This window comes from Pelophylax lessonae (genome assembly GCF_965119305.1).
Source record: "Pelophylax lessonae genome assembly, chromosome: 7".
NCBI lineage: Eukaryota > Metazoa > Chordata > Amphibia > Anura > Ranidae > Pelophylax > Pelophylax lessonae.
The window spans coordinates 276,150,975-276,164,774 of NC_138774.1; the positions used below are offsets into that span (position 1 = coordinate 276,150,975).

At 45.8% G+C, this 13,800-nt stretch overlaps 1 protein-coding gene across 1 annotated transcript in view; it reads left to right on the forward strand.

Annotated features, from left to right (window-relative positions):
* Nucleotides 1-13,800, forward strand: part of LOC309559690 (torsin-1A-like) — a 102,049-nt gene that overhangs the window by 16,311 nt on the left and 71,938 nt on the right. The window lies entirely within an intron of this gene.

A 13,800-nucleotide genomic window follows, 5' to 3' on the forward strand; every position in this document is an offset into this window, starting at 1 on the left:
GATATTAATAATGGAGCTATGGACGAGGTAGAATCCCTATGGGTAGAACTTCAAAGGGAAGGCACGGTGGGGAAGGTAATATTGGGCGTATGCTATAGGCCCCCCAACCAGAGGGAGGAGGGGGAGGCGGACCTCCTTTTACAGATAGGATTGGCAGCAAGGATGGGAAATGTCATTATAATGGGGGACTTTAATTATCCAGATATAGACTGAGCAGAAGGAACCACGCATTCAGCCAAGGCTCGGCAGTACCTAAATGTTTTGCAGGACAATTTCATGGGTCAGATGGTGAATGCACCGACAAGAAACAATGCGGTACTTGACCTACTGATTACCAACAATACAGACCTGCTTACGGATATAGAAATATGGGGCAACTTAGGAAACAGTGACCATAGGTCAATTAGTTTCAGTATTAATCATATTAATAGGAAAAAGAAGGGTAATATAAGAACACTGAATTTCAAAAGAGCCAATTTCCCAAAACTGCGCTCGCTGCTAGAAAATATCAAATGGGATAGAACCCTGGGAACAAAGAACACGGAGGAAAAATGGGAGTGCTTCAAGAGCATACTTAACAAAGGGATTGACCAGTGCATTCCAAAGGGAAATACATTTAAAAGAGCAAAACTAAACCCTGGTTGGCTAAACTCCAACATAAAAATGCATATTAATGCTAAAGGAAAGGCCTTCAAAAAATACAAGTCTCAGGGGTCATTGGCAGCATTCAAGCATTACACAGAGTGTAATAAGAAATGTAAAGACCAAATCAAGGCAGCTAAAATAGAACACGAGAGACATATAGCAGAAGAGAGTAAAAAGAACCCCAAAAAATTCTTTAAGTATATAAACAGTAAGAAAGCGAGGCCAGAACACATTGGCCTCATAAAAAATGACAAAGGAAATATGGCCACAGAGGACAGGGAAAAGGCGTAATTTCTTCTCTTCGGTCTTCACAAAAGAATTGGGGGGCTACACTAACCTAGCTTGTAAGGCCAAACTAAATAACACACCTCAGGAAGTACCGCCATGGCTAACAGAAGATAGACTTAGAACTAAACTAGAGAAACTCAACATAAGTAAATCACCGGGACCGGATGGCTTGCACCCGAGGGTTCTTAAAGAGCTCAGCCAGGTGATTGCCAGACCATTATTCTTGATCTTCAAGGATAGTTTACAGACGGGCATGGTGCCAGCTGATTGGAAAAAAGCCAATGTGGTACCAATATTTAAAAAAGGGCCGAGACATATCCCGGGTAACTATAGGCCGGTCAGCCTAACATCAGTAGTCTGCAAGATTTTGGAGGGGATGTTAAGGGACCACATACAAGACTTTAGTAATGAAAACGGTATTATTAGTAGTAATCAGCATGGATTCATGAAAAATCGTTCTTGCCAAACCAATCTATTAACCTTCTATGATGAAGTGAGCTGCCACCTAGATAAAGGTAAGCCTGTGGATGTGGTGTATCTGGACTTTGCAGAGGCCTTTGACACCGTTCCCCACAAACGCTTACTGTTCAAACTAAGGAAGGTAGGTATGGACCATAAGGTGAGTACCTGGATAGAGAACTGGCTCCAGGGGAGAGTCCAGAGGGTGGTGATTAATGGGGAGTACTCGGATTGGTGTGGAAAGTGGGGTCCCCCAGGGTTCTGTCCTGGGACCAATCCTGTTTAATTTATTCATAATCATAAATGATCTAGAGGAGGGGATATCTAGTACAATCTCAGTATTTGCGGATGATACTAAACTAAGCAGGCCAATATCTTCTATGCAGGATGTGGAAACCTTACAAGCGGACCTGAACAAAATAATGGGGTGGGCAACTACATGGCAGATGAGGTTTAATGTTGAAAAATGTAAGTAATGCACCATAAAACCATAAAGCAAGCTACTCACTAGGGGGGGGGGGGGAACCTCTGGGTGAGTCTAGGATGGAAAAGGACCTGGGGGTACTGGTAGACAACAGGCTTGGCAGTGGCATGCAATGCCAAGCCGCTGCAAGCAAAGCCAACAGAATACTGGGATGCATAAAAAAGGGGATTCACTGCAGAAATAAAGAGATTATTCTCCCACTCTACAACACTCTGGTCCGGCCACATCTGGAGTATGCTGTCCAGTTCTGGGCACCGGTCCTCAGGAAGGATGTGCTGGAACTGGAGAGAGTCCAGAGAAGGGCAACAAAAATAATTAGGGGAATGGAGGGCATCGGCTATGAGGAAAGACTACAAGCACTGAACCTATTCTCTCTGGAGAAGAGACGATTGAGGGGGGATATGATATCAATGTACAAATACTGTACTGGCGACCCTAGCATAAGGAACAAACTATTCAGAGAAAGGGAATACAATAAGACACGTGGCCACTCACTAAAACTAGAGGAAAGGCGGTTTAACCTTAAAATACGTAGGGGGTTCTTCACTGTAAGAGCAGTAAGGATGTGGAATTCTCTTCCACAAGCAGTGGTATTAGCAGGAGCATCAATAGTTTAAAAAAACTATTAGATGGGCACCTTAAAGACCACAACATAGAGGGGTATACAATGTACGGTTAACAGCAAACACGCACGCGCATCATAGGTTGAACTGGATGGACGGATGTCTTTTTTCAACCTCACTAGCTATGTAACTATGTAATCTCTTCTTAGACCATTGAGTTATGCTCCTCCAATCAGGAATAGGCACTAGGCAGGAAAAAACTTTACCACGTGTATCACTGCCCCCTAGAGGACTGCTGAATATAACACTTTCTGGATTCCCTTGGGTTACCTGTAGCAACTGCTTGCAGAAACTTATCACTTTAAATACTTGGCTCAGTCAATGATCAATCCAGGGGATGTTGTTTTGTAGTTTTATTTGGAATTGGGATAGGAGAAGGGATGAGTGGGATACTCCAACTAGTAACTATTCACAGTATTGAGGACAACTGACTTGAGGAACCCATGGGATAGTATCAAAGCCTGTGTGTCAATGGCTGGGTTTCCTCCACTGTCCAACGTGCCTCCCCATTGGACACAGTGGGGACACTCCCTCTGCCCAAATGCATCACACACTGAGCACATTGAACAGGCCTAACTACAAATCATGCTCCCCTGATAAGCAGAGTTCATCTACGTTTTGCTTGCTGCTCTCCTGATAAGCAGGCAGAGCCAAAACCACTCTCCTACCTAGCACCTATCTAGGAGGGTGCTACACGCCTATGGGGGCTGTCTCTGCAGGCATAACCCCATACACTCTGCTTCAGCCTGCAGTTTGTTTCTGCCTAGTTTAGGAATAGGACATAGCTCCCTGCTGGGACTTCGGTCTTAGCTGTTAAGGGAAATTTGTTATGTTATGATTTTTTTATTTTCATTAGTTAGTTCCTAGAGAACTGAAAGCAACAGCCGGCTGTGGTTTTGGATTGAATAATCTAGATCCTTAAGGTCTCCCAGCCTGGCAAGCGAGCGTGAGCAGGTTATAGTCCAGAACTAGGCCTCGCCACGACAGTGCCCCGATGGATGGGGACAAGCCTGCGAGTGGACCACCTCGCTGGGATGCGATTAACCTGGAACCCCCTGGGTTGCAGCATTCCCCTGGCTGGCAGCTGCCCCTTCTTGGGTGGGCGGTGATCTGTTTGGAGTGGCGCCCACCTGGTACCGATGGTATGGTGAGTACTATGGTCCCCCCAAAACCTCTGGCGGTCTCAGGGGGGACGTGGGCTCCCTCCCTGGAATAATCGGACCCTCTGGGCTCCCTCAGTTCCCCTGGCATCTTGGACAGACTGGGCCCAAACCCCTCAGCCTTTTTTTTCCCTACCCCTAGCAGGTTCCTACCTTGGGGGGCGGTAATATTGCGGCCACTGCGGCGCCGTTCTGTGGGGGTGGCTTGTATTGGTAGGGTCCATTCCTAGGGACCTACCGATGCCTACTGTTTTAGGGCCCTTTTGGGGGTCCTGGAGACTGCATGGCGCTCTGTGGGGCTGCCATTTTGCTGTAGATCCATGCTTTCTATATTCCCATTGTAATACATGGACAGCCATTTTTTGTTAGTTCCCCATAGGAATGCACGGTGCAGCAATTTTCTTGTGGTCCATATCGCTGGACAGGCATGCACCAGGGCACTTTAATCTAGCAGAGACAAAGGCTGTTTTCTTTCCTTTTCCTGTGAGACTGTTTTTACTTTCATTTTCACAGAACATGCTGGCAGCCTCCTGAGCAGTTTGGTAAAGTTTTCTAGGGTCTCTTGTGGGTTTCCCCCATACACTCTGCTATTAGATTGTACTAGTGGTGGTGTTTGCAGACAGCTGAGATAGTGGTGGGATCACGATTAGTGATTTTTAAAGGGGCACTGCATTATTTCCAGATCAGTGTAAATATGGAATCCCAGAATAACATTTTACCTACAGACCCCTTAGGTGCGGCTGCGGACCCTTCTGGGTCACAGGCCTGTTTTACAAAGCCTGGTGTCAAAGGTAGATTTTGTAATTACAAGTGTTGCCAGCCGGAAACGCCATCTGCCTTCAACTCGATTGGCAGTATCCTGAGATTCTGAGGCAGATATGGCCGCTGCAGACATACCCCACCCTGATGGGTCGGTGTCTTCGCATTCTGACGGCAAAGATTCATCAGCCAAACTTTAAAATTGGCTGATGAATTTACAGCATTGGGTACGCAGGTGTCTTTTGGCTCCCGCAAATCCCAAAAATTGCGAAAGGTGTTTCCCTGTCCTGAACTTTTTCACAATATAGTTGATGAACAATGGCGGTGCATCCAGCACATGCTGGTAGTGCCTAAGCGATTTAAACGCGGTTACCATTTTGCGGATTCAGTTTCCAATTGGTGGACTGTACCACTGATAGTATATCACACGGTTTCCAGGCTGAATAAGTCTACTGTGGTTCCGGTGAAGAATCACTGTCTTTTATGGACCCCGTGGATAGACGGGTGGAGTCTCTGTCCCGCCATCTACACGTGATAGCGGATTCCATATTGAAACCTATTTTTGTGAACATTCTGGTGTCACAGATGGTTACTGAATGGGTAAAGTTACTTAAGAGTAACTTGGAAGCTGCAGAGCTCCCCCCTGCGGTGTTTAAACTACTGAACCAGCTAGCTCAAGCCCTGGTGTTCATGTGTGACATGTCCCTGGACACGGCTCTGCTAGTGGCCAGGGTGTCTGCAGTGGGGATTGCTATTAGACGCATGGTGTAGCTGAAAAGCTGGTCTGCTGACCAGGCTTCCAAAAAAGCCTTAACTGATCTTCCCTTTACAGGGAAGAGGTTGTTTGGTTCCTCTTTGGATGAGTTGATCAAAGGTCTCACTGGGGGAAAGAGTACTCTTCTTCCCCAATCCTTTAAGGGCAATGCGCCACGTTCTAGTTGGGGGCCTTCCTTTACTGCTCATAAGAGTCTTTTTTGTACCTCTGGGTTGCAAGAAAAAGGCAAATCGTTCAGGTCTTCTGGGGGTTCCAAGGAGTAATGGTCGGGAAATGCAAGGACCGGCCAGTCCGGATCTGCTGACAAATCTTCATCTGCATGAAGGGGCGCCCTCACCCACTTCTGGGGTGGGGGGGCATCTTCACTTCTTTCCGGATCCATGGACCTCCTTGATTCAGGACAAATGGGTTCATGAACTGATCCGATCTGGGTACAAGATCGAATTCCAGTCTCGACCGTCAGACAGGTTCTTCCCGTCCAATCTTCACCTATCTCCAGACTGGCGAGGACTTGCGAGGGGCGATACACGATTTGCTGTTGCAAGAAGTGATTGTGGCAGTTCCCTCTCAGGAACGCTTTCAGGGGTTTTATTCAAACCTGCTTACCGTGCCCAGAAAGGAGGGCAAGGTGCGTCTGATCCTGGATCTCAAGGCCCTGAACCGCTTTGTGTGGGTACAGAAGTTTTGGATGGAATCCATCCGCACGGTAGTGGCGTCATTACACCAGGGAGACTTCTTGCCCTCCATAGATATCAAGGATGCATATCTACACATCCCTATCTACGCTGGGTACCAGAGGTTTCTTCGTTTTGCAGGAGCAGAAGAGCATTATCAATTTGTGGCGTTACCCTTTGGTCTCGCCTCCTCCCCCAGGCTGTTTACCAAGGTACTAGTCCTGGTGTTGGCATTGCTGCACGAATGGGGGATTGCGGTACTCGGTTACCTAGATGATCTCCTGTTGAGAGCAAACTCCCATTCAGCCCTGATGGCGACCTGACAATCACTGTCAAAACCCTGCAGGAGTTCGGATAGACCATCAATTTTAACAAATCTGCCATGATACCTTCCTTGAGACTGAACTATCACGGCCTGACTCTGGATTCTGCTTTGGCAAGGGTTTTTCTTTCCCTGGACAAGCTGCAAAAATTGCAAGGGGGCGATTCCGTTGTTGTTGGGAAACAATCTGTCTTCACTGCGGATTTGCATGCAGGCCTTCGGTCTGATGGTATCAAACTTCGAGGCGGTCCAATTTGCTTAGTTCCATACAAAACCTTTGCAAAGGGAGATTCTTGTCAAATGGAACAAGGATCCAAAGTCCTTGGACACTTTGATTCGGTTGAGCCACAACACAAGATCTTCTCTGTTGTGATGGCTTAATTCACCAGCACTATGCCAGGGCAAGTCCTTCCTCTCATTGTTTTGGACGGGGGAAACCACGGACGCCAGCCTGTCAGGCTGGGGCGGGGTGCTGCGGATGCTCTGTGCTCAGGGAACCTGGACAGTAGAAGAGTCCAAACTACCGATTGGAGCTCAGAGCAATAAAGCTTTGTCTGAGCCACTGGACGACTCATCTGCAAGATTGTCCTGTTCGGATTCAATAGGACAATGTCACGGCTGTGGCTTGCAAATCACCAGGGGGGCACAAAAAGTGTCTTGGCGGCCAAGGAAGTGGCCGAGATTCTGGCCTGGGCGGAAAGGTTTGTTACAGCCCTCTCTGCTGTGCACATTCCAGGTGTGGAGAACTGGAAAGCGGATTACCTGAGTCATCAGGTATTGGATCAAGGGGAGTGGTCCCTACACCCGGAGATTTTTCATCTCCTGTGTGTTTGGTGGGGAACACCCGAGGTCAATCCGTTTGCTTCTCATCTCAACAAGAAGGTGCAGAGGTTCTTTGCCAGGTCTCTAGATCCTCTGGCCGATGCCACAGACGCACTGGTGGCTCCTAGGGGTCAGTATCGGCAGATTTATGCCTTTCCTCCGCTGAAACTCCTGCCGAGGCTTCTACGCAGGATAGATGTGGAAGGGATTCCGGTCATTCTGGTGGCCCCAGACTGGCCTCGCCAGTCTTGGTATGCAGACCTAGTAAGGTTGGTCGCTGATGCTCCATGGAGATTTTCTATCAGGGAAGATCTGTTGTCTCAAGGCCCGATCTCCCATCCTGCTTTACAGTCGCTGGCTTTAACGGCATGGCTGTTGAAAGCCAGGTGTTGAGAGATAGAGGTCTTTCTGACGCTGTGATTCCTATGCTATTGAAGGCTAGGAAGGTGACTTCCAGGAAGATATATCATCGTATGTGGAAATCGTACATTTCATGGTGTGAATTGCTGAAGTTGCATCCTCGCTTGTTTTCAATAGCTAGGGTTTTGGCCTTTCTGCAGAAAGGGGTTGAACAGCGGTTGGCTTTGGGCACTATCAAAGGCCAAGTGTCGGCCTTGGCTATATGTTTCCAACGCCCGTTAGCTGTGCATGCCTTAATTCATACCTTCATTCAGGGAGTGTGTCATATGGCTCCTCCGAGATGGTCCCTGCTACCACCATGGGATCTCAATCTGGTATTTTCTGTTCTTCAAAAGCCTCCTTTTGAGAACATTCGGGAGATTTCTCTGTTTTCGTTATCTCAGAAGGTTGCCTTCTTGGTGGCTATCACTTCTGCCCGCAGAGTATCTGAATTGGCGACGTTGTCTTGCCGCTCACTTTATTTGGTGCTCCTCAGAGATAAAGTGGTACTTCAAACTAATCGGTCGTTTCTTTCTAAGGTGGTTTGTGATTTTAATCTGAATGAAGACATTGTGCTGCCTTCACTCTGTCCTAAGCCTGAGCATCCCAAGGAATTTGCCTTGCATTATTTGGATGTGGTTTGGGCAATCAGGGTTTACCTGGAGGCAACTGAGTCTTTTAGAAAATCAGATGCTCTTTTTGTCCTTACTGAAGGACCTCGTAAAGGATTGACTGCGTCTGCTGCGACCATATCCAGATGGATCAGGCAGACGGTAGTTCAGGCTTATTCACTGAAGGGTCAAGTTCCTCCTTTCCTAGCGAAGGTGCATTCTACTAGAGCGCTGAGGGCTTCTTGGGCTTTTCACCATCAGGCGTCAGTGCTGCAAGTTTGCAAGGCGGCAACTTGGTTGTCTGTGCATACGTTCACCAAATTTTACAAAGTAGATATGTTGGCATCTTCCTTTGGCCGCAAGGTTTTGCAGGCTGCTGTTTAAAGAGAATCTTTTTTTGTTTCTCTTTGAGGGTGCATGTTTTGTTGTTTCTAGGTGAGCTCCAGTGGTTCCTGGTTGAGCTCCATGTTACCTGGTTGGCTAGGTTTGGCCTTTTGGTAGTTACTTCTCCTTTGCGTTGTCTTCCCACCCCTCATGATTATACTGCTTTGGGACATCCCAATGGTCTAAGAAGATATGGAGCTGCGTCTGTCGATGAATGATAGAGAAAACTTGATTTTTGTAGGAACTTACCGAAAAATCCTTTTATCTGAAGTTCATCGACAGATGCAGCACGCGCCCCTCTACTTCTGAAGTATAGGGTTTTTTTTTTTCTTCTAAACACTGCTTGCAACGAAACTGCAGGCTGAAGCAGAGTGTGTTGGGTTATGCCTGCAGGGACAGCCCACATAGGCGTGGTAAAGTTTTTTCCTGCCTAGTGCCTATTCCTGATTGGAGAAGCATAACCCAATGGTCTAAGAAGATATGGAGCTGCGTCTGTCGATGAACTTCAGAGAAAAGGATTTTATGGTAAGTTCTTACAAAAATCCAGTTTTTTATTCTGCATGATTGTGTTAATTTATCATTGTGTCCATTAGGGATGCAATAATCAATACTATTTTAATAGGAAAGATTGCTCACAGCCATTGTGGCCCACATTACAACTATGTTGGTAATGTAGAGCTCAACACATGCACAGGGTTAATGGTGGGAAATGCCTCAAATAATAAAATAATACAAGGAAGCAGCTGGAAACCTCAGTTATTTTCTGTTCCAATTCCTTTTTATCAGTGGAGTGCACTGTCTAACTAAAACATCTCCTAATTATGCATTTGACATACGGAGTGTTGGCTTTTTTATGTTACTTTGCCTGAGCAGTGCAATCTATATTGCTACTGGGACAGACTTTTTATGGTCAGACATTCTTCTCGACATACATAGACAACGTGATTGTGATTCGAAACTCAACAGTTTCTCTACCCTAATGCATACTCTGCATTAAGTTAAAAGGCACCTGACTACCTTTTCTAGCCCTTCGTCCCTAAACACTTACCAGACTCCTCTCACCAATCTAGAGCTGTCCCATCTGTAGCACCAGGTCTCACAGGAGACCCTGAGGGCAGCAGGAGACATAGACTCCTCCTGCAGTCAGTCTAACTCCTGTGAGGAAGGAGCAGGGGCACGGCTTGCTGGTGCTAAGTGAGTCTGTGGATGTACACAGGCCGGCTTGGGAGCATGCCGCATAGTTGCCCCCATAGCACAGGAAGGAAGAGCGGATAGTGCTGGTACGGGACCGCTCTATGCAATATTATTGCACAGAGCACGTAAGCATAACCTCAGCACACAGCCTGTGATTGACAGATTCAGCTCTGTTACTGTGTGCTGGGTGAAGGGGGAATGTCCCTTCCCTCCAATCAGCTCTCACTGAGCTCGGTAGAATGTAACTTCAGCTCCCCACTCCCTGCTTTCTGAAAACTCAGACAAGCTGTATAAATTCTGCACTTTGAGCGACTGTAGAGAAAAGAGACAGCCCAACCAGCCACCACTCAGTCTTGATGTCCGAACGACCAAGGTTTTGTAATCATTACAAATTTCCCATTAATATCACTAAGTCAAAGATTTTTCTGGTGACCATTTGCCCTGACCTGATGTCCCAATAAAATTTGCTTTTCCTTTTGTGTGGAAGGAGCATACATTTTCTTACTTGGGAATGTTTATTTTAGCAGAACTAAAATTATTCTACTCTAGTAATTATGAACAGCTGCTGCAAAGTGAGGAGAAATACCTGGAGAGCTGGAAAAACCTGCAATTAACATAGTTGGGCCACATAAATGCTATTAAAATGAACACCTTGCCTTGAATCTTATAATTACTGCGAACCGTCCCTTATAAGTAATAGAGCTTAGAAACATTAATGGAACAAGATGTCATACATTGAAAGAATAATGACACAATGTCCAAGCAGTGTAAACAGCTGAATGCAGTCCGAAAATCTAAACATTCAAAGGGTGCTGAAAATGTACCTTTAGGGTTGACAAAGAAGCAGAATTGCTTTGAAACGCGTTCCTGTTATAGGGGAGCACCACGGTTACAGCAGCGGCTTTGTGTATCTCTGCCTGCAGCATCGGTTCCTCGAGCAACCTATGTTTCTCTGCGGCCGGTGCATCAGTCCCAGCCATCTGCCATATTCCGCACCACTCTCCTACGTTTGTGAGTGCATTATTGTATTGCTTTTAATTCACATTAAAACTTTCCTAACTATACTGCACTATGAGATTTGCGCTCCTTTTTTTCCCTTTTTCTTTTATTATACCTATTTTCTCATAGGTCCCCTCTGGCTCCTTGGATGCTATTTTAAGATCTGGGGTGATGGATGTAACGTGAACTATACACCTCCTGGCCACTTGCTCTCATTAGACCAACTCCTAGTTTTTCCTAATTTGTATGGATAGTTTACTGATGGGAATAGTAAATGCCCCCCCCCTGGAATCTCAACTTCCCCCTTTAAAGTGATTTTTAAGAGGAGGAGAGAGGCTGCGGGTCAGGTAAGCGGTGATTGGCAATCTAAAAACTTGTAAAGAATGGCTTATTTTTATAAAACACAGACACAGGGGCACACAGGATTATTAAACAGACTGTAGACAGGATATGAAACTTTAAATTAAATTAGAGCAGCAGGAGGGGGCGGGGCACTGACACAGGAGCAGACAGGCAGGGAGGGAGGGGGGAGAGAGGACAGAGGAGGACAGGTGAGCAGCGGATGACGGAGGCACATAAACTGACCACGGTGTCAGGGCTCAGCAGCTATGGTATACCGTGGTCAGTTTACAGAGGGGAGGACATAGCTGAGCAGGATCAGCCAGGTATTTTCAGTGATAGAAGGGGCCAAATTACACAGCACAAGCACTGTGCTGTATAACATGCTTTAAGGGAACAGGATAATTTTTTTTTTAGGTTAACAAATGCTTTAAAAATAAATACTTGAAATAAGTATAATGACTAAGCCCCTCCCCTTCATGACATTGTTAAAAAGGGGTGGAGCATAGGTGACCTTAAAATTATGCCCCCTCCTGAAAAAAGTTATGCGGACGCCCATGGTACCAATATTTAAAAAAGGGCCGAGATATATCCCGGGGAACTACAGGCCAGTTAGCCTAACATCAATAGTCTGTAAGATATTGGAAGGGATTATAAGGGACTATATACAAGACTTTAGTAATGAAAATGGTATCATTAGCAGAAATCAGCATGGATTCATGAAAAATCACTCTTGCCAGACCAATCTATTAACCTTCTATGAAGAAGTGAGCTGCCATCTAGACAAAGGAAGGCCTGTGGATGTGGTGTATCTGTATTTTGCAAAGGCATTTGATACAGTTCCCCACAAACACTTACTGTACAAATTAAGGTACGTAGGTATGGACCATAGAGTGAGTACCTGGATTAAAAGCTGGCTGCACAGGCGAGTCCAAAGGGTGGTGATAAATGGGGAGTACTCGGAATGGTCTGTTGTTGAAAGTGGGGTCTCCCAAGAATCTGTATTTGTGGACGATACTAAATTAGACAGGACAATAACTTCTACACAGGGTGTGGAAATCTTACAAGATGGCCTGAACAAAATAATGGGATGGGCATCTACATGGCAAATGAGGTTTAATGTTGAGAAATTTAAGGTAATGCATTTGGGTACCAAAAATACGAACGCAATTTACTCACTAGGGGGGAGCCTTCAGGGAAATCTAAGATGGAAAAAGACCTGGGGGTCCTAGTAAATGACAAGCTCAGCAATGTCAAGCTGCTGCAAGCAAAGCCAACAGAATATTGGCATGTACTAAAAAGGGGATTCACTCCAGAGATAAAACAATAATTCTCCCACTCTACATGACTCTGGTCCGGCCGCATCTGGAGTATGCCGTCCAGTTCTGGGCGTCGGTCCTCAGGAAGGATGTGCTGGAACTGGAGAGAGTCTAGAGAAGGGCAGCAAAGCTAATAAAGGGACTTGAGGCTATTCGCTAAAATTAGAAGAGAAGCAGTTTAACCTTAAACTGCGTAAAGGGTTCTATACTGTCAGAGCGTTAAGGATGTGGAACTCTCTTTCACAAGCAGTGGTATCAGTGAGGAGCATGGATAGTTTCAAAAAATGATTAGATGGGGATGGGCATCTTAATGACCACAACATACAGGGGTATTCCATGTACTATTGACATACACACACACACTCATCATAGGTTGAACTGGATGGACTGGTGTCTTTTTTTCAACCTCATTACCTATGTAACTCTGTGAACAATTTGGGGCATTTTCTATGAATCAATTATGTCACTTACAGAATGACCTCAACAAAATAACAGAGTGGACAACTACATGGCAAATGAGATTTAATGTAGAGAAGTGTAAGGTATTACACTTGGGGGCAAAAAACATAAATGCAAATTATGCTCTGGGGGGAATCTCTGGGGGAATCCAGAATGGAGAAGGATTTGGGGGTTCTAGTGTAAGATAGACTAAGTAATAGCATGCAATGTCAAGCTGCAGCTGGCAAAGCCAGCAGAATATTAGCATGCATAAGGAAGGGGATATACTCCAGAGATAAAGCTTTAATCCTACCACTTTATAAAACCATGGTCCAACCACACCTGGAGTATTCTGTCCAGTTCTGGTCGCCAATACTCAGAAAGGATGTGCTGTAACTGGAAAGAGTTCAAAGAAGGGCAACTAAACTAATAAGGGGATTGGAGGACCTTAATTATGAGGAGCGATTACAAGCGCTTAATTTATTCTCCTTGGAGAGGAGACGCCTGAGAGGGGACATGATAGTGATTTACAAATACCTCAATGGCGATCCCAGCATAGGTAAAAAACGATTTAGTCTCAAGGAGTTCAAGAAGACACGTGGCCACACAAGGAGATTAGAGGAGAGGCAGTTTAACCTTAAGCTGCGTAAGGGGTTCTTCACTGTAAGGGCGGTGAGAATGTGGAACTCTCTTCCACAATTGGTGGTAGCTGCGGGGAGTATGGCTACTTTTAAAAGACTCTTGGACATGCATCTCACAGATCACAACATTCGGGGTTATGGGAAATGATCAGGCCACTGACACACACCTGTACAGGTTGAACAGGATGGACTGATGTCTTTATTCAACCTCAACTACTATGTAACTGTGTAATTGTTGGGGTTTTTTAAAAAACTGACCCCAAAGCTCTGACCGGTAACATGAAATCTGAATCCTTGTGCATGGTGAGTCACAGTCAACACCTCCTATCATCCATGTATAAACTACTACTGTCATGGTGCTCACAGCAAACCCTGCACCTCGTGAGAGAATGGGAGGTGGAACTGGGACTGGAGTTCTCCCTGGCTCAAGTTCAAAAAATGACTCGGTTGAGACACACCTCCTTG